General features: G+C 37.1%; 1 protein-coding gene across 1 annotated transcript in view; it reads left to right on the top strand.

Annotated features, from left to right (window-relative positions):
- Positions 1-26,781, top strand: part of Hr51 (Hormone receptor 51) — a 433,291-nt gene that overhangs the window by 61,867 nt on the left and 344,643 nt on the right. The window lies entirely within an intron of this gene.

Below are 26,781 nucleotides of genomic sequence, written 5' to 3'. Positions count from 1 at the left end.
TCTACCGAAAAAACACATAGAAACAAAAAAACTCGAATAGCGGTAAACGAAAACCACGCCACCACAGCACAGTAACACACATACATATATGCCAAAAAAAATAGCAAAAAAATAACCCTTAAATCATCTTTAACTAGCAGCGAAAAAACAGCACGAGCATGGAAATCCGAGGAGTAACCAAAGCCAGCAGCAGCAACAACAGAAGCAGCATAAGTATATATGTGGTATTCCATCCCATTCGACCAATTTTGAACCCGACCCCTTTAGAATTGGCTGAAAGTTTTTCTTCTTTTTCTAGCTTACGAAAGACGTTTTTCAGAATTTTTTAAAATTTTTTTAATCCAACTCAAAAAAAGTTATGAATTTAAAAAAAAACACCGTTTTTGTTTTCAAAATGCTATAACTTTTTCAAAAATTGACCGTTTGGGATCTTTTTTTTTTTTAATTTGTTTTTAAATTTTTAAATGTACTTTTCGGAAAAAATACAAAAAAATTTGTAGTTTTTTTTTTTTAATTTTTCAGTTTTTCGAGATTTTTCGAATTTCGCCATTTTTTTTCTCATAAAAAACTTAAATCAATTCTGCAATCATCCCCACTAATCCCGGAGTGGACCGATTTTTTTATATTTTTTTTTTTATTTAATTGAAAAAAAAATTTTCAAAAATAAAATTGTTTTTATCAATTTTATTTATATAACAAAAAAATGTAAGAAAATGATTTTTAAGTATTCTTTTCTTTATATATTATGGTAATCTACGATTAAAATAACGAATGTATGTGTATGTGGCCTAATGCAGTTGCTGGACAGCGAAAGCGAGTCATTTTAATCGTATACATATTACCATAATATATAAAGAAAAGAATACTTAAAAATCATTTTCTTACATTTTTTTGTTATATAAATAAAATTGATAAAAAAAAATTTTATTTTTGAAAATTTTTTTTTTCAATTAAATAAAAAAAATATAAAAAAAAAATTGGCCCACTCCGTGATTAGTGGGGATGATTGCAGAATTGATTGAAGTTTTTTATGAGAAAAAAAAAAGAAATTCGAAAAATCTCGAAAAACTGAAAAATTAAAAAAAAACTTAAAAATTTGTTTGTATTTTTTCCGAAAAGTACATTTAAAAACAAATTAAAAAAAAAAGATCCCAAACGGTCAATTTTTGAAAAAGTTATAGCATTTTGAAAACAAAAACGGTGTTTTTTTAAAAATCCATAACTTTTTTGAGTTGGATGAAAAAATTCTGAAAAACGTCTTTCGTAAGCTAGAAAAAGAAGAAAAACTTTCAGCTAATTCTAAAGGGGTCGGGTTCAAAATTGGTCGAAATGGGATGGAATACCCCATATACACCCAGGCGCGGTTCCAGCAGCACTTCTAGGGGGAGAGGGGTGGGGGGAGAAACATTTTTTTAAAATATATATAGTGATAACGTTACATTTTTTGATAAGAAACTACTATGTATATTAGTATTATATATTTCATTACAGTCAATATTTACTATGTACATGCTGCAATTGTTGAAGAAAATAAAATCATAAAACAAGACGATGAGGTCTATCTTTGGAAATCTTTATTTATTTAGCTTCTATCCTAACAGCCTCAATGTCAAACTACAATGAAATTCTGCACACTTTTGGATAAATTAATATTTTAAGATTTTTAAGAGGAATTAAAATATTTTTTAATTCGAAATATCTCTCATAATTTTTCACAGTCGAAAATAATGAAAATACAAAGCTCTAGGGGGGGGGGGGGAGGATTTCCACCAGTTCCTCCCCCCTGGAACCGCGCATGTACACCTACGTATATATTCGTTTATATGCATACATTCTAATATTTTATTCTTTTAAATTTCGATACATATATTTAACTTGCATATAAAATAAATTAACACTAATATTTTTCAATTTTCCTATATGGCCATTAGCACCAACATTTTTTCCCAATTATTTCTCTTTAAATTTAAAATTCTAAAATTTTTTTGTATAGAAATACTTAAATACATACATATATGTATACATATGAAATATCATTTTTAATAATAACCATTTAAAACATATTTATATGTACTGTTCTTTCTTATTTGGAATACTAGTTCAAACACACAGTTTTGCGGAAAAAATAAAAACGTTTACTTGAAATTTTTTTCACTCAAAAGAATAAAATAATATATTTGACTTTATAAACCCTGCTGCTTTTTAAACGCGTTTCCCGAAAATATTAAATCTTTTTTATTACTAAAAATTGTTTTTCTTAAAAAAAAGAGCTTATAAATACAAAATAAATTCGTGCCTACATTCTTTTGTTTGCATTTAAAGCTACAGGGCCAATCAACATCTTTCATAATAATTTTTATACAATTCAACTTGGAAATTTTTTTTAACATTGTCGATTTTTAGAACTTTTTTTTTCTGAAACCACAGTGCCTTCTACAAATTTATAAACATTTTTCAATTTTTTTAGCATCTGTGTCTACAAAATATTTTTTTTTTCATAAAATAAACCTACAGTGCCTATAGCAACGTATTCTGAATCCTCTAAAGTGCATAACTCATTACCAAGTGCCTATAACAACAATTTTACATTTATCCTACCAACAAAATTTTCAAAATCTATATATTGAGTGTCGCTATAAAGCCATTGGCCGCCTCTTTCCTTGAGCCAAACTACATTTTTCAACTTTTCTAAAAATTTTCAACGCAAGCTATCGAATGTTACTATAGATGTCCGATTCTGAAAAAGATTTCGCGAGCTCAGAGGAAATAGCATTTACGTATAGCCCTCCACCAAGAATATCCTCAGGTGAAGATTTTATAGGGTTTAATGATGAATCTAGCACAACAGACACCTCAGTACAATCATTAGCGTAAATAGCAGCGACACAATTTCTAACGAAAGCAGCAACGATACAATATCCCCTAAGCGCGAAGATGCGACTTATGATAGAGATATAAATATGGCTACACCGGCACAGAAAAGAGCAGCTATTAGCCTATGGGCTTCTATTATGCGCGAAAATTACAACAGAGACCCGTTGTCGCTTCCGTCTTTCATTGACAAGATAAACCGAATAGAATATCTTTCAGATGATTCGCTAACTCCAACACTAATAGCTTTTCTTAAATCAAAGTTGGAAAGCAAAGCGCGCGAGTTATTACCAAGGGTAATTCGAAAAATCCAGTTTTACAGTTAGTACAGTTAGTCAGATAAAAGAAGCGTTAAATAAATAAATGTAGGGCGCGATAACCTCCGAAGAGATTTTAGGCTGAGCTTCTCTTCCAATTTCCGTCGTGCTCCTCTTGATTTTCCCTACAAATTGGCCGGACGGGACCGAACGGCATCTGCAAGGCTGATGGCTTTTCACTGAGAGCTTTTCATGGCAGAAATACACTCGGAGCGCTTGCCAAACACTGACCCCGCTTAGAAATATTTTCTTCTAATTGAAAAACCTTATTTCTAAAATTTTGATGTTGCTTTGCCCGGGGTGTGAACCCAGGGCATACGGTGTGGTAGGCGGATCACTCTATTATCACACCACGGTGGCCGCCGTGTCGCTGGCAAAATCGCAGCATTGAAAATCACCAATAACAACTATGCCGAATTTGCAAAACAAGTAGAAGAACTGTCTGATTCGTTAGAACGCTCTCTTATAATTGAAGGTATGATCCAAGCAAAAGCCCACGAAATGGCCGTGGAACAAACAATTAAGGTTTGTAGACTCAACAGCACTGATTCGAAAGACGTGGTTGCGACGATGGCAATAGAAAAGTATAATGAGGATAAAGAGAGACAAGTATTGGCTCTTTTCTTTCTTTTCTTTCGCTCTTGACCAATACGGTCAAACAATTTTAGAGGCAACTTCCGTGGTAACAATTTTAGATACAATAACAACAATTGCAGGTACAGTAACACAAATAGGCAAAGTACTAGTTCAAATTATAGAGTAAATTACAATTATAATAGAGGAGTTAACAATTACAACAGAAGAGGCAAAAATTTGTTCAATAGGCCGAATAACTACAAGAGATCAAATACAACCAACAGAAACAACAATTCGAGTTCAAAGGAGTAAAAAGTTCTACTACACAGTCCATTTATTGTCTAAATTTAAACTACTCTGATTTATTGAGGTAAATTGTTCTGACTCCGACAAAACATATACATTTTTAGTAGATTCGCGAGCAGATATATCAGTCATTAAAATTTCCAGTTTATCAAGAAAATCAGTAATAAATAACAATAGCATTATCGATATCACTGGTGTAACTTCTGACAAGATTACAACCCTAGGCAAAATAGATACGAACTTAATAGTACCGGACATTTTAATCCCATACACTCTTCATGTTGTGAACGACTGTTTCAATATACCATCTGATGGCATACTCGAAAAAGACTTCTTAAAAATAAACAAATGCATAATCAATTAGGGGAACGATACAATACGAATTTACCACGGGGCAATTGTACATAGTACATCCGCCAATAGTTTAGCAATTCCACCAAGGTGTGAAATTTTCCGTATTTTTAATTAGGGTAATTCGAAAAATCCAGTTTTCGTAGATTCTCATGAAGTTTTCGATGGAACTACAGCCAAATGCATAATCGACACGAAAACCCCAATTTTAAGAGTAATTAATACTACAGATGAAGTAAAATACATAAAAGATTTCTACATTAAGACTGAAGATATTAATAACTTTAACATGTAAAAAATTAATAAAGCTTTAGATAATCCAGAATGTTTAGAAGAACTAAAGTCAATTTTAATAAACCAGATGCCCACGTACGCAAACGATAAGCTAATTGAATTATGCTTAAAATATCCCGACGTATTTGCCCTTGAAACATATTTAATGACTTTAAACAACTTTTACAAACAAAAACTTAGACTTTCGGACAAAACACCAGTTTACATTAAAAATTACAGATTACTGTATTCACAACGGAAACAAATTAATAGACAAGTTGACAATTTACTGTAAAATGATTTCATTGAGCACAGTTATTCGAATTATAACAGCCCGCTAATATTGGTACCCAAAAAAGACCCAAGTGGACAGAAAAAATACGCCATGTGTGTCGACTTTACGCCAGTTAATAAAAAACTAATAGCTGCAAATTCCCGCTAGCACTTGTAGATGACATTTTAGATAACCTTGGTCGAGCAAAATATTTTTCTACTTTGGACTTATACTCAGGTTTTTACCAAATTATCTTACATAAAGATTCGAGAGACATCACCTCTTTCAGCACTGATCGTGGTGCTTTCTGTTGGAAGGTTTTACCCTTCGGATTAAATGTCGCGCCAAACTCGTTTTCAATAATGATGTCCATTGCTTTTTCTGGTATTTCCCCAAGCCACGCCTTTTTATACGTAGACGGTGTAATAGTCATTGGGTGTAGCGAGACTCACCACCTCAACAATTTGGAGAAGGTCTTTAAAACATGCAAAAAGTTTAACTTACATTTAAATCCCAAAAATATCCCAAACCGTGTGATAAAAACGCGGTACGAAGATTCGTTGCATTCGCTAACTACTACAGAAGATTCATACCAAATTTCGCATCAATAGCAGCACCTTTGAACAGACTGAGCAGAAAGAAAGTAGATTTAAGTGGGATGACCAATGTGAAAATGCGTTTGAAAAACTTAGCAAATCTCTCATTTCCCCTCAAATACTGCCATATCCGGACAAAGGAATTTACTATTACAGTTGGTGCGTCGAAGATTGGTTGCGGTGCCATTTTGAGCCAAAATCACAATGGCAACACTTACCTATCTGTTTCGCTTCAAAATCATTTAATAATGCAGAACAGAAAAAAGCAGTAACCGAATTAGAACTTTTAGCTATTTACTTTGCTATCAAACAATTTCGACCCTATGTCTAATGGTACGCATTTTAACGTAAAATCAGATTATTTGTTTAACATGAAAGACCCATCTTCAAAACTTTCACGCATAAGACTTGAACTATCGGAATACAATTTCACTATAGAATGTATAAAAAGAAAATCTAATGTCGGTGCAGATGCATTATCTCCAATTTAAATTCGTGGACTTAAAAACTCACATCTAAAGCATAAAAAACTCGAGTTAATATTTATTAACTACTAAGCCTACTAAGAAAATAATACATCTCGATAAATTACTTTTGAAGCTTGAAAAAGAAGCTAGTACACGCAGTATTAAACAAGTAGAATGGCAAAAAAATGATAATTTGTTCAAATATTTTTCGATATCGAATCTAAAAGTTGCCGGGAACAAAATTTGAAAACATTTAGACATTATATTGACTGGCCCTGTAGAAACAGTAACCGACAACGACAAAAAAACTTAAACTGATGACAATTTACGATAACGATCCGATATCAGGTGAATATTTTGGAAGCAAAAAACTATACGCGAAATTACGTACTAGCTGAATATTATTTGAAGAATATGACTCCTGAAATTGCAAAATTCGTTAAAAATTGTGAAAAATGTTTGATAAAGTAAAACCAAAAAACAGAGAAAGAATGGTACTTACGCCAACTCCCTGCAATCCTTTCGATATCATCGTTATAGACACTATAAGACCTTTACCTCAGTCAATTAATAGTAATAAGTTCGCAGTTACCATTATATGTGACAACAAAATATTTAGTTACAATACCAATACCCAATAAAAGCGCTAAAACTGTCGCTTCTGCCATTTTCGAATGTTTTATTTTGATATACGGCACTATGAAATCAATAAAAACTGACCTTGGCACAGAATTTAAAAACGAAATATTTTCAGAATTAACGAAACTTTTAAAAATTACACATAATTTTTCAACACCATATCACCACGAGACAGTTGGCACTGTTGAAAGAAACCACAGAGTCTTTAATGAGTATTTACGCCCTTAGTTATTTAAACGACAATTTTGATGATTGGGACGTGTATTTACGTTATTTAGCTTTTTAGTATAATACATCAACAAACACTGTATTCGATAATAAGCTAACACCACATGAATTAATATTCGGAAAGAAAGCAAATTTACCACTCGAAATGCAAAAAGATGAAATTGACCCAATCTACAATATTGAAAATTACACGAAAGAAGCAAAATATCGTTTTCAAAAAACTAACTCACTCGCGAAAAAAAACGTTTAAAAGCACAAGGTTCAAAACGAAACCGGATATAACCGGGACTCGCAGCCAATATCGGTCAAGGTTCATGACAAGGTTTTATTACAAAAAGAACCTCGCGATAAACATAGTACCATTTACCAGGGTTCACAAGTCGTAACAAAAATCGACGGCGTTAATATAATATATTTTGATAAAACAAAAAACAAAGAAAAAAACAGTACATAAAAATAGGATACGAAAAATTGTAACCTAAATAGCTTAAGAATACAAAAACAAATATTTTTTTGCAAATAAATAGTATTTTTTCTAAACATACATTAAAAACGAAATATATAGCATTTACCTTAAAACAAAAAAAAATATTTTAGCTTTACTAGGTAGTATTAAATATTACTCACCTTACCATAAAAATTTAATAAGTAACTAGTAATAACAACTTACTTTAAAACATAGAAATTAAAGTTTTTTTTAAGATGTGAAATTCATTTTGAACGTAATTGCATCAATTGTTTTGAACGAGCGAAAACGGGGAATGGATTCAGTAAAACATAAATTCACTCATTCAAAGCAATTTACATAATTCGGTTCAAGAAGAGTTGGTCAAGATTGATCACCTTGACAAACTCTTTTTTCCAAAGGGGGGTGATGTAATACAACCATGCAAATATATTCAAAATCTACATGACATAATATAGGGCCCTTAGGATATAAATAGTAATAGAACTAGCCTTAGGATATAAATAGTAATAGAGCTAGCTTTAGGATATAAATAGTAATAGAACTAGCCTTAGGATATAAATAATAATAGAACTAGCCTTAGGATAAAATATTACTAGAACTAGATTTAATGATATTCGCCGCAGCGCAACTGTAACTAACTTAACGTGCTTTCAAAAGCTCTACTATAGGTAGAGACAAAAATGAAAAAGAAATTACACTGAGTTAATTAGAGTGGTTCACGCGCGTCGGTTGCCAATTTAGCTACGCAGCTAAAAGTTGTTTAAAAGTTTTTGTGAATTATAGTTTAATAAAAAGAGGCTAATAACCATCCCTTTTTTTAAAGGAAATATAAAGAGTTTTTATTTAGTGTATTTATAAATACAAATGGGGTTTCCGATTGCGCGTGGCCATTACCCACAATCATCAAGTGCAACCTCAGTAGGTTCCAAGTTGGAACCACTTTATAAAACTGTTTATCTAGATTTTCCAAAATTTTGAAAAAAGCTAAAAAGAGCTAAAAAATTAAAAAAAAAAAGCTGAAAAAAAGTTTAAAGCTGGCCATTACCCACAATCATCAAGTGCAACCTCAGTAGGTTCCAAGTTGGAACCACTTTATAAAACTGTTTATCTAGATTTTCCAAAATTTTGAAAAAAGCTAAAAAGAGCTAAAAAATTTAAAAAAAAAAGCTAAAAAAAAGCTTAAAGCTAAAGCGCAACTTTTCAAACTAAACGGAGAAAAGAAAGCCAAATCTAGCTTGAAAAAAGCTAAAATTGTAGGTGTTCTTGTTTTGATTTCGAATTCAAAACTCATTGCGAGCATATTGTACTAGCAATATAGGAATATTACATATATATTTACATATATGAATTTTGGTTTCTTCTATATTTAGGTAACAGTTTAGGGTAATTCGCACACACGCTAAGTATATTTAAATTTTTTTCAGAAAATATTTTATAAGCGTTGACCACAAATGTTAATAAATAACTGTGGAAGTAAATTGTAAAAAAAAAAATGTAATACAAAAAAACAATACGAAAAAACAATTTGTCAATACTTGTCAACTTGGAAAATATCAAGTTATTTTCATAAACTTTTGTTCATGGGAGGGAATGTCTGCATTTAAACCGCTTCTGGAATTCTACAACGAATAGTTAGAATTGCAGCTATTCTTAATTTAATGTATGTTTGAATGATTACTATATGTAAATATTGTTATTATTAAAAATTATCGTGATAGCGGGATGAGATCAGGTGATCGGTTCTATTTGTAATTTTGACGTCTATGCAGAAGCTATCACACTTGTCTTATTCTTATCCACAATGGTATAATCGTTCTCTCTCCTGGTGGGCCTTGATTGTCGTTTTGAAGTTTTTGCGCAGTATAAACTTTAAAAATCAATCTCAGAAGAAATGGAAATAAAAAAAAGTAATATATTAAATTTTGTTTTTGTTTGAGAAAAAAATTAATATTTAATTAATTAAAATTTGAATGACATTAAAATCGAAAAAACAGAAGGGAAGTTAAATGCCAGTAAATGTGTCCGCTTATGTAAAAGGGGGTTCTGGACCCTATTCTAAGTATGTAGATTTTGTATACTCGCCTAGACCTAAACCTTGATGTATGTCTAGCAAAGAACCTAATTCAATGTGATATAGTGTTTTTCATTGAGAAAAAATTGCTAACTTCTTTACACAATTTTTCAAATCTATATATTCCGCTGAATAAATTTCCTTGTCTTATGAATACCCGTTTCAAATAAACTCACTTAACGCAATTAATATTCCAGCAATATCTCCACAGGTTTTTACATATATAAGGAATCTAATAAATATGGTTCTGACCTAATTCCCACATGTTTTCTTAAAAAATGCGCTGTACACATTTATTAGCCCTTTACTATTTATTCAACATGTCTCTAAAACATGGTGTTTTTCCTGCTACTTTGATTACTTTTTTCTTAGCCCTTCACAAAAACGGTAGTAGGTCATGTGTACAAAACTATCGAGGAATTGAAAACTTGTCTGCCATCCCATTGTTACTAATCAGCTAACAATTTCCATTTCTACGTTGATTGCAGATTTCCAACACGGATTCTGTGAATGCAAATCTACCATTACCAACCTACCTTAATTCACAACTCATGTTTCTAATGGATATAGAGAAAATCTTCACACCGATGTTATTTACATTGATTTCAGTATAGCATTTGAGAAAGTTTCCCACTCCTTGCTTATCCACAAGCTGGATCGATTTGGCTTCCTACCTGGTCTCACCCAGTGGATATCTTCGTATCTCTTCGGTAGAACGCAACAAGTCATTTTTAAAAATACTCTTTCAAATGTCATTAATGTTCCCTCTGGCGTCCCACAGGGCAGTCATCTCGGTCCAATTCTGTTCTTGCTATTTATTAATGATATGTATAGCACAATAAAATTTTAATGTATGTTGATGGTGTAAAACTTTTTAGGTCCTATGCGTCTATTGAAGAACGTCACTTGTTTCAAGCGGATTTAAACTGCTTAGTTGCTTGGTGCAACGCGAATTCAATGCCGTTGAACCTCAATAAATGTAAATTCATGTGCCTCTCTCGGAGATCTTTGTCAGCAGCCTCTTGCGTAATTAATAACGTTTGTCTTGTATCAGTAAATTATTTTGTTGACTTGGGAGTTGTTGTTGTTGTTGTCGTTGTAGCAGTGCCTCGCCCCACCTAACAGCTGCGACCGATCACAAATTGTCATCAATATCCTCTAACGGGAGTCCAAGGAAACTTGCTGTTTCAATAGAGTAGGACCATAATGAAAGGGGTGTTATAGGTGTTGGTTCCACATTACAGTTAAAGAGATGGTTGGTGTCATGTGGGGACACATTGCAAGCGGGGCATACATTTTGTATGTCGGGGTTGATTCTGTATAGGTAATAGTTTAACCTGTTACAGTATCCAGAAAGAAGTTGAGCTAGAGTGACTCGCGTTTCCCTGGGGAGTATGCGTTCCTCTTCCGCAAGTTTTGGGTACTGTTTTTTGAGTACTGGATTCACCGGGCAATTCCCGGCATAAAGGTGCGACGCCTGTTTGTGGAGTTCACCAAGGACCTGCTTGTGTTTTTTGCTTCATACGGCTGAGTTCTCAAGTGCCGTATTTCCTCAAAATGCTTGCGGAGATGACTCCTTAAGCCCCTAGGCCGTGTTGGCTCATCAATCAGATATCTGTTGGGATGCGCAAGTTTCTGGGTATTCAACAGGAACTGTTTGGCTAGCATCTCATTTCTCTCCTTGATAGGGAGTATTCTCGGCTCATTATGTAGATGGCGTTCTGGGGACATAAGGAGACAGCCCGTGGCGATTCTGAGAGCAGTATTTTGGCAGGCCTGTAGCTTCTTCCAGTGGGTAGTTTTTAGGCTTGGCGACCATATAGGGGCTAATTGCTTTGTATGTGGTAATGAGCGTTTCTTTGTCTTTTCCCCAAGTGCTGCCAGCAAGCGATTTGAGGATTTTATTACGGCTCTGGATTTTCGGAACAATTGCGGCTGCGTGCTCACCAAAATGTAGATCCTGATCAAACGTCAAACCCAAGATTTTGGGGTGCCATCGACGTGGATGTTCAAAATGGTCGACATTTGGGACGTCCATGTTGTAAATAAGGTCGCGGAGGATTTAGTCGGTGATAATGCAAGGTTTCGCGAGGCGAAAAAACTGGAGAGATCAGTGAGGTAGCCGTTTATTCTGTTGCAAAGCTCATCGATCTGTGGGCCTGGGCCTGTAGCCATTATTGTGCAGTCATCGGAGTAGGAAACGATAGTAACTCCTTCTGGTGGCGAAGGTAGCTTAGATTTGTAGAAATTAAACAAACGTGGGGATAGGACACCACCCTGTGGCATCCCTTGTTTAATACTTCTTGGTTTTGATGTTTCATTTCTAAATTGTACCGATGCCTGCCAACCAGATAATTTGTGGTCCACTTTTTAAGACATGGTGGAAGGGTAGACCCTTCCAGGTCTTGCAGTAACGTGCCATGCTTGACCGTATCAAAAGCTTTTGATAGGTCTAGCGCAACGAGTACTGTTCTATGGTGGGGATTTTGATTTAAACCGCAATTTATCTGGGTGTTGATGGCATTTAGCGTGGTGGTGGTGCTATGGAGTTTTCTGAAGCCATGCTGATGACAGGCTAGCTGTAAATTTGCTTGGAAATAAGGGAGCAAAATGGCTTCAAGCGTCTTTGCCACTGGCGATAGGAGATATATCGGACTATACGACTTACCTATGTTAGCTGGTTTCCCAGGCTTTAGTAGCGGGACCACCTTGGCCATTTTCCATTTCTCAGGTATGAAAAAGGTGGAAAGAGACAGGTTGAAGACATGCGCTAAATATTTGAAACCTTCTTTCCCTAGGCTTTTAAGCATCGGCATGGCTATGCCGTCTGGGCCCACTGCTTTGGATGGTTTAGCATGACCGATGGCATCCTCAACCTCTTTGGCGGCGATGGTAATTGGTGACGCGTTGAACTTATGTTTACGTGCGCGTCTGTTGGCCCTCCGTATATTTTTGTCGACCGTAGAATACATTATGTATTGTCGGCAGAAAGCGCTCGCGCATTTTTTCGCATCCGACAGCACTTTGTCGCCAAAGGCGATGGAAAATTTGTCATTGTGCCTAGACGGATTCGATAGGGACTTTACAGTGGATCAAAGTTTGCCTACACCGGCATCCTCCCATTTCGCCCGCTTGTGTTCATCTACAAGCAATCTGATGCGTTGGTTTATGTCCCTTATTTGGGGGTCGCCGGGATCGAGCTGTCTTATAAGGTCACGTTCTCTCGCTAAACTTGCGGCTTTGCGGGATTTTTGGAACAATTGCTGCTGCGTGCTCACCAAAATGTAGATCCTGATCAAATGCCACACCTAAGATTTTGGGGTGTAGGACAGTCGGTAGCATAGTGCCATCGACGTGGATGTTGAAGATGGTCTACATTTGGGACGTCCAAGTTGTAAATAGGGTCGCGGATGAGTTAGTCGGTGATAATGCCAGGTTTCGCGAGGCGAAAAAACTGGAGAGATCAGGGAGGTAGCCGTTTATTCTGTTGCAAAGCTCATCGATCTTTGGGCCCGGGCCTGTGGCCATTATTGTGCAGTCATCGGCGTACGAAACGATAGTAACTCCTTCTGGTGGCGAAGGTAGTTTTGATATGTAAAAATTAAACAAAAGTGGGATAGGACACCACCCTGAGGCACTCTTTTTTTAATTCTTCTTGGCTTTGATATTTCATTTCTGAATTGCACCGATGCCTGCCGACCACCCAGATAATTTGCGGTCCACCTTTTAAGACTTGGGGGAAGGGTAGACCCTGCCAAATCTTGCAGTAACGTGCAATGGTTGACCGTATCAAAAGCTTTTGATAGGTCTAGCGCTACGAGTACTGTTCTATAGTGGGGCTTCTGATTTAGACCACAATTTATCTGGGTGCTAATGGCATTTAACGCGGTGGTGGTGGTATGGAGTTTTCTAAAGCCATGCTGATGACAGGCTAGCTGCAAATTTGCTTTGAAGTGGAGGAGCAAAATGGCTCCAAACGTCTTGGCTACTGGCGATAGGAGAGATATCGGGCGATACGACTCTCCTATGTTAGCTGGTTTCCCAGGCTTTAGTAGCGGGACCATCTTGGCCATTTTCAATTTTTCGCGTATGACAAAGGTGGAAAGAGACGGGTTGAAGACATGTGCTAAATATTTGAAACCCTCTTTCCCTAGGCTTTTAAGCATCGGCATGGCTATGCCGTCTGGGCCCACTGTTTTGGATGGTTTAGCATGACCGATGGCATCCTCAACCTCTTTGGCGGTGACGGTAATTGGTGGCGCGCTGAACTTATGTTTACGTGCGCGTCTGTTGGCCCTCCGTCTATTTTTGTCGACCGTAGAATGCATTATGTATTGTCGGCAGAAAGCGCTCGCGCATTTTTTCGCATCCGACAGCACTTTGTCGCCAAAGGCGATGGAAAATTTGTCATTGTGCCTAGACGGATTCGATAGGGACTTTACAGTGGATCAAAGTTTACCTACACCGGCAGAGAGGTTACAACCGCTTAGGTGCTCCTCCCATTTCGTCAGCTTGTGTTCATCTACAAGCAATCTGATGCGTTGGTTTATGTCCCTTATTTGGAGGTCGCCGGGATCGAGCTGTCTTATAAGGTCACCTTCTCTCGCTAAACTTGCGGCCTGTGCCGGGAAGTGGAGCCGAATTTCGGGAATTCTACCGGCGGGAATGAAATGAGCCGAGGCGGATTCAACGACCTTGCGGAAAGCACGCTCCCCTTGGCGGGGATCATTTGGGTAGGGAGGGCAGCAAAGCGGTTGTCTGTATAGGATTTGTATTCGTCCCACTTTCCTTATTTTAAAGTTAATGAAAGTGCGTTTTTCTGCGACGATGAAGTCGGCGGAACACTCGAACGAAATAAGTATAGGCAGGTGGTCGGATGCCAATGTTACCATCGGCTGCCAGTTGACGCAGTTTACGAGTTTTGCGCTCACGATTGAAATATCCGGGGAACTGTGACAGCTTCCTACCATACGTGTGGTGGCGTCTCCGTTTATAGTGCAGAATGTCGTTTCTTCTATTTGATCCGCTAACATCTGACCTCTACTGTCAACCCGCAAGTTTGAATGCCATATATCGTGATGGGCATTGAAATCGCCTAAGATAATGCGATTGTTTCCAGTGAGTACGCCGCTGCTATCAGGGCGGTATCCATTGGTGCAATAGGTGACAGGAAGGATGTAGATGTTGATGATTTCTAGATTTGCATCGCCCGACCGGACAGATAATCCTTGACGTTCTAAGACACTGTCCCTGCGGTCGATGTCGGGATCAAATATATGATATTGCACAGTGTGGTGTATGATCAACGCGAGGCCTCCATTTCCGCGATCTTTTCTGTGGACATTATACCCAGAATAGGTCTGCAATGCAGATCTTGCTGTGAGTTTAGTCTCTTGAATCGCAGTAATGCGGATGTTGTGCCGCTTCATGAAGTCGACTATCTCCGTGATCTTCCATGTTAATCCATTACAGTTTAATTGCAGAATTCTGAAGTGCATAGGGGAGACGTCGTCACTCAGGGAGTAAGTGACGGGTGACTACGCCTGGGTTGTGGAAGGCCAGAACGCGATTGCTGTCGCTAAGGCGCAGACTACGGGAGGTCTTAGGACGTGAACAGCAAGGAGCCACAAAAGATTTATAGACGTTACGTGGACGTCTGTTTTTGGGATCTAGCCCAGAATAACCTGCCCGATGCAACCATCCCTTAAACGAGACACACTGGCAAGAGTATGACCGTCCTAAAAAGATTCTTTTCCGGCAGAAGCAGCCAAACCATTTCTCAAGACCGGGGTCAGGAGACGGACCCGCATTGGGTTCGATACCTTCTCGGAGCAAGCGAATATGGAGCAGTCCCGCTGCGAGGAGCTGCTGGGAGAATGACAATTTGTGGGAGGGACGCAACAAATTAACTGGGGTTACACTGAAATGGCAATCTTTGGCCGGGAAAAATCCCGAGTCGCTCTGGTACATAGAACCGACGGCCTTGGGAAGACTTGGGAGTTTCAACTTTCATATTATCACTACTGTCAATAAGGCTAGAGGTGTTCTATCATTCGTGAAACGATGGTCTAAAGTATTTAGTGACCCTTATGTGACCAAAGTCCTTTTTACCACATTAGTTAGACCAATTCTAAAATATGGGTTAATAGTCTGGAACCCGCGATATCATGTTCATGCAGATAGACTTGAGTCAATACAGAAGCAATTTTTACTTTTCTCTTTAAGGAATTTTCATTGGGGCTCTGCGTATAATCTTCCACCTTATACTAGTCGGTTAAAGCTTATCAATCTTTCAACTCTCGCAAGTCAGAGAGAAATGCTAAGCGTATTATTTATGGCTAAACTACTGAATGGACTGATTTCTATTTCCTTTCTTTTGAACGAAGTAAACTTCAATGTCCCATCACGAGCGTCAAAACATTACAAACCTCTTTTTTTGAGGCAGAACTAATTTCGAATTAAATGAACCTTTTCGGTGTTTGTGTCATGATTTTAACTCTCATTCGAATTCATTTGATATAACGTATTCACTTTTTACTTTAAAGAAAACTGTCCTAACCTATCTTAACTCGTAAGAAAAAAATTAAAAATCTTTATATACTAAACGTGTTCATTTATTTAACAATTTAGTATATGTATTAGGCCGGGTCGATTCGTGGGGAGGCAAAAAAAACCGCCCATTGTTCTGTGAAAATCATATTCTAGGGATCAAAATAAGAAACTTTGCCGAAGGAACCATACCTCTAAAACGAATTCTGATGTCCCCCCCTTTGGGTCTTAGGGACAAATTTTGAAAAATCCCACTTTGAATTGCCTATGTTTTTTCTTTTTGGAGTTTTTTTTTCTCTTTAGAAATTTATTTAGTCAGAACATATGTAAATGAAAAAATGAATTTAACTTAGTAATAGAAAAGAAATTATTATTAAAGAAATATTATTAATTAGCGTTTTTACAACCCCCTTTTAAAACCAAGGCATCACTGTGATGCATTTACATGTCGTAAACATAGTTGTGCGGGTTTTTTATTCAACCGTTTTAAAAAATGAAGGTATCACTGTGACACAATTGCATATCGTAAAATTGCTTGTGTTGTTTTTTTTAAGCCACCACAAGGCACAGCAGGTAGAATTGAAATTGCCCCTACCCAAAAGTTCGACCCAAAGGGGGGGGGGGGGGGGGGGGGGGACATCAGAATTCGTTTTAGAGGTATGGTTCCTTCGGCAAAGTTTCTTATTTTGATCCCTAGAATACGATTTTCACAGAGCAATGAGCGATTTTTAAATCGACCCGCCCTAATATGTATAATTTCCAACTGTTATGTATAATACTCAGCTGGTGATTTTTATCTTGTAGCTGAGCAGTTTTAGATCTCGACGCTTAACAAACCTCCGCCTATCAACAACTCGGCAAAAAAAAAAAACGTGTCGGTTGGGTTTATGGTAATTCATCCGTTGGCTTTATTATTATTAAAATTTGCGTCATCAGCATGGCTTTCGAAAACTACATAGCACTACCGCCGCGCTAAACGCCATTAATACGGAAATAAATTGCGGATTAAATAAAAAATCCCACCATAGGACAGGACTCGTTGCGCTAGGCCATCAAAAGCTTTTGATACGGTCAACCACGGCACGTTACTGCAAGACTTAGAAGGGCCCTCCCTTCTTTCAAGCCTCAAAAGGTAGACCGCAAATTATCTGTCTGGTCGGTAAGCATCGGTGCAATTCAGGAACATAACATCTAAACTCAGAAGAATTAAACAAGCGGTACCACATGGCGGTCGCCGTGGTGTGAATGTAGCGTGCTCCGCCTACCACACCGAAGATCCTGGGTTCACGCCCCGGGCAAAGTAACATCGAAATTTTAGAAAAAAGTTAATTTAGAATTCAATTCAATTAGAAGAAAATTTTTCTCAGCGGGGTCGCCCCTCGGTAGTGTTTGGTAAGCACTCCGACTGTATTTCTGCAATGAAAAGCTTATCAGTGAAAATTCACTGCCTTGCAGATGCCATTCGGAGTCGGCATAAAAACAAGTAATTCCCATCCCACCAATTCGTAGGGAAAATTAAAAAAGGAGCACGACGCAAATTGGAAGAGAAGCTCGGCCTAAAATCTCTTTGGAGGTTATCGCGCCTTCCATTTTTTTGTACCACAGGGTGGTGTCCTATCCCCGATTTTGTTTAACTTCTATATATCGAAGCTACTTTCACCACCAGAGGGAGTCAGTATCGTTTCCTACGCTGATAACTGCACAATAATTGCCACAGGCCCAGGCCCACACATCGATGAGCTTTGTAATAAAATAAACAGCTATCTCACTGATCTCTCCAGTTTTTTCGCCTCGCGAAACCTGGCATTGTCAGCAACCAAATTATCGGCGACCTTATTTACAACGTGGACACGGCAAATGTCGAAAATATTGGACATCCTCGTCGATAGTATTACGCTACCGACTGCCTTACACCTAAAAATTTTGGGTGTGACGTTTGATCAGAATCTACATTTTGGAGAGCATGCAACCGCAATTGTTCCTAATTCCAGAGCCGTATTAAAATCCTCAAATCTCTTGCCGGTAGCACTTAGGGTAAAGACAAAGAAAAGCCCATTACCACTTACAAAGAAATTGGCCCGCCGATTGCATACTACGCGTCCCGCGTCTCCCTAGGGAAACGCGCGTCATCTAGCTCAACTTCGATCTGGGTACTGTAACAGGTTAAACTCTTCCCTCTCCAGAATCAACCCCGAAATACAAAATGTATGTCCTGCTTGCAATGTGTCCCTACATGACACCAACCCTCTCTTCAGTTGTAATATGGAACCAACGCCTCTAACACTCCTCCCACTATGGTCCACACCTGTTCAAACTGCAAGTTTCCTTGGACTCCCGTTAGAGGATATTGATGACAATTTGTGATCGGTCGCGCCTATTGGATGGGGCGAAGCGTTGCTACAACAACAACCACAACTTTAAATATTTACTTTTCAAAGAGATACGACGGACTTTGAGACAACATGAGACGAAAAAGAAAAATACAACTTCTTGCTTTTTGGAGACCGTGTAGGTATGCTGCATCCCAATAGATGAATCCTCCAGCGAGAGATGTGATCAAATTGATTGAGGCCATAAACGTAGCGACCTACGACCTCAAAGTATGATTGGTATAATGTGTCCAGTGTTGATATAACGGAATTTAAAATATTAGATAAATCGTCAATATTCTCAAAACAACAGATGTATATCATCATGCATACTCACGAATGTGCACTTTTAAAATATAACATTTATAAAAGCTTGAATAAAAGGGAGCCTAGTATGGAGCCTTGTGGAACACCAGTAGAAAATTTTGCAAGACTTGCTGTAAAGGAGCAATTTTTTACCCTCTGGTATCTTCCACACTGAAAGAAAAAGACTGACAAAATCAACGGAAATACGGGTCAATTCAACCGAAATTTCTGTCAATTTTTATCCATCGCAACAAGATGTTGAATCAACTGCCCACAAATCGTTGATTCGTAATTGACCGTTTTAGTAGTCAAATAAACGAAAAAGTTGTTTCATTATACTTTACCCATAGTTTGTTTTAAATTAACTACTATTACTGTCGCTCTAAGAATACCAATCAAAACTGTTAATATGAAAGGGATTTCTGTTCTTTTGAAATTACCAGTGCAAACTGTTAAATTAACAGATTTAATGTTAAGATGAGTCTAACAGCGAAAGCCGTCGAATGACAGAGATTTTTGTTCATTCGAAAAAACCAGCGTAAATTGTTTAAAACAGTTTATTCTCGAAATGACATTACCAGTAAAATCTATTGAAATAACAGATATTTCTGTTTTTTCTATATTAATAGCGTAAACTTTTACATCAACAGAGTTTTCTGTTCATATGACATTAGTACCTGTGGAAAAAATAAAATCCGGATAAATATATATTTAAACTTACGTAGTTTTTGTTTATTTGTGCAAATTTCACATAAGTACATTTCATTTCTAATGATTTTATTGCTATATTTAGCAATATTAATTAAAATAATAATAACTTAAATCTGAATTGAAATAAACAAAACTTGTTCCGAATTGCCATCGACAGCTTTGTACGAAAGTATGTTTCCATATATACACGTAAATATGTGAATACGGAAATACGCATACTTGCTGCATACATATTCATACACGCGTTAGTGCATGCCCTAGCAAAAATAACGTCACTGCAGCATTTGTTAAACCACATTGGCATCGGTTTCAGAACTTTATTTCAACATTTTCTTCAAAAATTTTCACCATATTGTTTTCGCCTATTTTAAATAATACACAAATATCTTTGTTTTAATTTCTTTATTTTATTATTGCCGTGTTCGCTTCAATGGCACGACCGTTTCGCTGTACTCTAAAATCGCAACTAACTCAAACTCCCATCATTCCGCTCAAACATCCTCCGGCCTTGAGACTCGATGCATCTCGAGGCTCAATCGCTTCCATCGGTAATAAAAATAAAAAAAACGTTCCCGATCGGGGCGTAGTATTTTGGCTTAGTCCAAATGGGAACATTGTGCACATCACTACCAGCATAAATTGCAATGACTCGTCTCATTTTCCAACATTTAATGGTGTGACTAAATATTTAACAAGAATCAGGTTACCTGTCCTCATATTCTGTCAAGTTTCGGGAAATCTTAGTTATGAGCTACAGATATGACAATAGCTGAACCGACTCTCCGGCCGTTCACTTGGTACTGGAGAGTTCATTGTTTGATAAATACATATAATAGGGTTGATGGCTGATGTTGTTTGACAGTGTTTGTGAACCATTATGAATCCATATCTTAAATCGAAGTTAGCAAAACAGAACGAATAGCGACGCACTAATTACTGATCTTTAATAAAAATGTGCTGATATTGACAAGAGGTTGAACTACTGCCCACTCATCATGGCAGAAACAATCATCTGGGTAAAGAGGAACCATGGTGCTGGAAACGCCGATGCCGGCTTCCATTTTGGGAATAGATTGCTAATGGACTTTAACCTGGTCACCAGCTGAAGTTGGTAGCATAGATGCTTGAGTAATCACCTCTTGAGAGCTGGTGCCTAGCTTTGAGCAAATAATACTATTATGAAGTGACCTTGCGCACCTGGTACAACGACTGGATAAGCAATTTTTGGCGATGTGCTCCTTTTCGAAAACAGTGCTGACACAGCACCAATTCCAATATACGCTTTATTCTCCGCTCGCGATTTAGACAACCAACATAGGACATCCTTGTAGTGCATGATCCCCAGTACATCTTGGACAAGCCTTATAGTTCAGGTTTGATGAAATGTTCACTCCTATTGGCAGATTCTTTCCAAAATCGGTAGTTTGATTATTTCTGTTGTCAGTAACATGAAACGCATGACTTAATAGCCCACTACTTCGACGCTCCAGCCATGTAAAAAATCGTTTTGTTAGTTTGGAATGCGATCTATAGGCCGAACCATTTCCCAATGTAAACGCGAGGAGCTATCTTATCTTGACTCCAAAAAGTTTAATTTAAACAAGTCGCTCTCTGTGTCCCAATTGTCTAGCTATCCTACCCATACTATGACGGGTAACATCAAGCATATTACGGCATTCGTCGCCTTTGGTCAAGGTGGCAGGTTGTATATTGCGGAACAGTGAGCTGCACAACATAAGTATTCGTTATCATATGCCAAACATAACGTTCGCCACGCATTAGCAAAACTGTGGTTTCGCCGGGCCAATACCCTAATGCCTGGAGGCATCGCCTTTAATCCAGTTTGGGTGGGTTTTGGAGAACTTCCGCTGTACATATGTCTCGAAATTGTACCCACTCAGGATGATATCATTTAAAGATGTTTTGCCAATGGCAGTTCAGATACGGCAACAATCGACCTGACCTAGACATCCTCAACCAACTGCTGGCTTCCCATCTGCTCAATTTTTCCCAAGTTACATGCTTCAGTTCACGACATTTCACCTTCAAATATATCTCAAGCCCTATTTTGGATATCTAAAAGCGTTTCGAAAGCTCAAATGCTTATTCCATTATGAGTGGCCGCACACAACTAATCTCATTGGCGCTGGATTTATGTCAAAATAGAATCTGACTCTGCCTGGATATTATTTACGTCATCTGAATTACTGCTCAATGAACCACCAGCGATTTTCGCGGTCAGTTCTGAAAACCGCTCACCAACTGCTTGCGCCATAACCTCTTGTTCACGTACTGAAAATATAAGAACAAAAAAACGCAAAACAATATGCAAGTATTTGATTTTCAACATTTCTATATTTATACATATTTAATTGTGATAACGCCCTTGCCACAACAAGGAATGTATCAATTCGCAGATTCAACAAAAAACACAAGCTCTATTCGCAGATAGTTGGAACTATCCAAGATTCCATGCGTAATTTTCACGGAATGCCACACCATCGCCGCAATTATTTATTAGCGATATGTTATTAAACAACAAATAAATCACTTCGCATGCATGCATACAGCCTTTTCCTCGCAACACTGTATTCGTCAATCATTTCTTATAAACATAAATTAACACCTTATCTCGCCGATAATTCGCACAGAATGTACCTACATATGTATATATTTATTCATTTCAGCATGAAAAGACATGCACCATCTTCCCTGCTTTTATTGTTTGGCCTATCAGACCTCGCTTCTCCTCCTCTCTTCTTGCTATTTCCAACTGAATATCCGATTTCCTTCATCTTTTCATGGCTTCGTCAAAGAATACAGAAGTTCGACGGAAAGTTACGCAATTAATTTTTCCAATACAATCCCGAACGCAAATAAGGCTCCGAGAATTCCTAACGAATTTAAATTGTTGTTGTTACGACCAAAAAAAACTACATGCTACGGCTTGAATTTTCTTTACATTCACGACAACTAACAAATTAATTTTGTAGAGGCAAAGTCTTTCCCCGGCGGCGCTACCTACAACTATTCAATCATCTGTATCTATATGTGTATTTTTGCGTTACATGTGTGTCTAGAATGATTCTGCTGGTTTCTACTGCTGCCATTTGCAAGTATTTTTGCCACCTATTTACTTTTTTATACATAGTATCCACTCAATAATGCGCTATGTGTTAATAACTGCAATAGCACGGCAGTACAAAACTTCTAATATGCGCCTGAGATACCACAAGCATAATGTCTGTAGTAGTTTTACAATGGCGACGCAGAAAATACATATACTCATGTTCACATGAAACAATCCCGAACAGCGGTGCTACAACACTGACGCTATTACTTAACGCACATATCTACCAAAAAGTTTCAAGCAGAAGACGCAGCAGTGCTATTAAGCCGAGGACATCAACAAACATACTTATATACGCATGAAACAACTCGAAACACAATACGTAGCAGTTCTCTTAAAGCGTATCGCTGTAGTCGTATCCCTAACGTAATCAGCTGTTTATAGTTACGACGGTAAACCAAAACCCAATTGGTGGGCTACGATACGGTTACGACCTTAGCGGCACCAATAATTGATTGCATTGATTCCCATAAGGTTGGTCGAATCAGCTGTTATAAGGTTACCGATAAAGCACCAATGGCTGCAGCTTTACGCCGAATACATCGCAAACATACTTACATATACATATACACATGAAGCAACCCAAAGCACAATGCGCAGCAGTGCTAATACGCCGACGACTTCAACAAACATCCTTATATACGCATGAAATAACTCGAAGCAAAATACACAGCAGTTCTCTTACGCCGAAGACCTCAACAAACATACTTACATATACATATATATACATAAAACAATCCAAAGCACAATGCGCAGCAGTGCTGCTACGACGACGACGTCAACATACACATTTATATTCGCAGAAAGCAACTCCAAACGCAATACGCAGCAGTGCTATTACGCCGACGACATCAGCAAACATATTAATAAATATACGCAGAAAACCACATCGATCACAAATCGCAGCAGTGCTATAAAGCCGCCGATATCGATATACATTTATAAATACATATATACTTATGAGAAAAAACTCAACATGTATTACGCCGAAGCCATCAAAAACATACTTGTATTAGAATGAAATAACTCAATACACAATACGCAGCAGTGCCACAACGCCGACGACATCACATACATACATATTTATATTCGGTCGAAACTACTCAAAGTACAATACGCAGCCATAAACAAATGAGCCCAGATCTAGTATTCCGTTGTATTGTATTTGTAATCGAATTTGGGGAAAACAGTTTGATGACGTAGCGCTTTTATAGTTTTTCGATTTATTACATTTCTCTCATATTTCGCTACCAGTGTTCAGAGTATTTAAAACTATTACTGAATAAACGACTACGCCAGAGTACAAATTAAATTTTCGGGGTATATTTTTTTTCTTCCCTTTTGAAAGCGGGCGAACAACTCACATCAAATCGCTTCGATTGTGTTTTTGCCATGAAATGTTTCTCAGCAAAAAAATTATCTGTCTTATCAGATGCACATGATGTCGGTCTAAAACGTGTAGGGATAAGATGATATGGCTCTTGGAGTATTCGAGAGAAAAGTTCTCCGGAAAATTTATAGTCCTATCCGTGATGTCGACGGCGAGTATCGAAAGAGGTATAATAATGAGCTATATAAGCTTTTCGCAGATATGACGATAATGCAGCGCATAAAAACAGAAAGTTTCGCTAGGTAGGTCATGTTATGCGGATGAACGAATACGCTCCGGACAATTTGTAAACAGAGGAAGGAGAAGACCTTCACCGAGTTGGAGAGTTGGAGGAAGTTTGGACCCCGCTTGTTGCTCCCAATTGGCGACTGTTATCGCAAAATAGGGTTAGCTGACCTCATTCACTCAACGAAGTACGTTTTTATATAAAACTTCAAGAAGTGCTGTATGTTGAATTTTGGCAGGATTTACAGATCGCATCCCTCCACATTTTTTGCTTATATATTACCTCTTCTGCTCTCATTCCGTACGAAGAAAGTACAAAAACTGTGAGTAAAATGTGAACAAACATGTCTTAAGACACGAACAATGAATTCACGTCATTTCATCTAATCGTCACTTGTAAACAGTTAGCTTTTCATATGTGTGCAATGTATACTATTTTACAATGATACTATTTACTTTTGAACTCGACCCAAATAAACCTTTGATATAAAAATTGTAAGAGCGGAGCAAAATACTCCGATTGGAATAAAGTCTGAACACTGCGTCAGCAATGAAACATGTTGTCAAAAGCGTGACGTCGCACCGAGAAAACTTATTTCGCAACCGGCTATGATTTTTTTGCTCTCTCATTTTTTAATGCGGGACTGTTTATTGGATCATGTTTTACGCCGATGATATCAATCTATGTACATATGTATATATATTTTTTTTTAATCACTTCAAACAACTCAAGGCACAATGAGCAGTAATTGTACAACGCCGACGCTAAACATCTGCTCCCATTCGCATGAAGCAATTCAAATACGAGACGCTGCAATGCTATATCGCAGCCAGTGTAAATCTCCCTTAGAAATAACAGCACAAGACGCAGTAATTCGACGTTACCATACACACGTATTTACTTTTCGCGCATCACAATGCAATGCGCTGACACTGCTTCTTTTCGGTCTTGGTTCTGTATCGAGTGCACTGAGAGAAATTTCTATAATTAACTTGCTCTCTACTATCTCTCTCGTATATGCAGGACAGAACCGTTACGTCTGACGATGAACAAATGTACATACATTTACATACACGAAATTATGTGGTTAATTTAAATTTTAAATTGCAGGAACTATATTTCCTTATGCTTCCTCTCTACTGCCACCAATTCCACCCCTCGCCATACGCCGCCATCTGAGCAAAGTCGAGGAACTGCGCACAAAACCGAAATACACATAAAATTCAGCTCCGGCCAACCACATATTTGAAACTCATGCGCAACATATTTTCACAATTAGCATATGTACATATGCATGACATTCTCACTTTATACACCATTTTTCACGATTGGGCAACTGCGCAGTATATACATATGTATATACGAAAGCAAAATTTGCTTGCTTTAGCACGTTTTATAATTTGCATTAAATTAACACTGTTTTCGCTGATATTTTTTAACAAATGGATTGTAAATCCTTCACCCTTCGGCTCGATGGACCAAATGTTTTCGCCTATTTTAAATAATACACAAATATCTTTGTTTTAATTTCTTTATTTTATTATTGCCGTGTTCGCTTCAATGGCACGACCGTTTCGCTCTACTCTAAAATCGCAACTAACTCAAACTCCCATCATTCCGCTCAAACAATATTGTTATACTATAATTATATTTATATATGTGTGCGCACATCTGATATAAAATGTTTCAATTTTCTTTGAATTTAAAACAAAAATCGGACAAATAAGTACATATGTATGTACTTACTAACCGAACTTCAGTTGGGCGTACACAAAATATGCTGGCACACATTAAACATCATACACTTAACTACTTTGTTTTATTAAATGCACTTTCACCAAATTTTATTTTTTATAATTTATTTAATTTATACTTTTGAACTTCGCCGCACGTCACTTCACTTTTCAAATAGAAATAAAAATAGTAGTCACGAACAGGGTTGCTGCTATTTAAATTATTAGTAACCAGAAAAGTAACCAAAATAGGAAAATTGTAACCAAACCGAAAAAGCTTGCGTTTTTGTTGGCAGCATTGATATTTATTTTATTTTAGCGTACATATAACGTAAACACAGTTAGAAAAAAAAACTAAGAATTAAGAATTAATTTTTTTACATAAAATTTGATAAAACAAAAGCATAAAGACATGTTATTACACATGCTATGTGTATGAGTATGAAAAAGAATTTTTTTTAACATTAGAAGTAATTACATACCTAAATGTAATGAGATCAAAAGTAAGTGCAATTACAAATAATAATAAATACATTTGACTAAAAAAAATTATTAGCCAACCATACGTAGTTCTTCTCATTTCCTTTTGGACACAACTCTTTTGATGGCATTATGCTGTTTATTGTTTAAAAATCTAGATTGTTTCTTGGCTCGTTTTAATTAAAGCTAAGTCGGAAAACTTTCTTTCTGCCGCCGCGGAACTATGTGGCAATGACAATAACTTCATTACAAATCGCGTAAGATTCTTAAAACAGGTCTCTCCCAATCCCATTCTTTTAACATGCAACTTTTTCCCAAACAAACCGATAATAACCAGCGAAGACAAGAATTTGGCAAAGGTCGATACTTAGATTTGCGATAACGAATATCTATAGACGGCAGTACCGCGCTTTACATAGAGGCTACACCATAAAATTTTAAATCAAATT

The sequence above is a fragment of the Eurosta solidaginis genome, chromosome 3 (genome assembly GCF_040869045.1).
Source record: "Eurosta solidaginis isolate ZX-2024a chromosome 3, ASM4086904v1, whole genome shotgun sequence".
Classification (NCBI taxonomy): Eukaryota; Metazoa; Arthropoda; class Insecta; order Diptera; family Tephritidae; genus Eurosta; species Eurosta solidaginis.
This window is presented reverse-complemented; position numbering and strand designations above follow the sequence as displayed.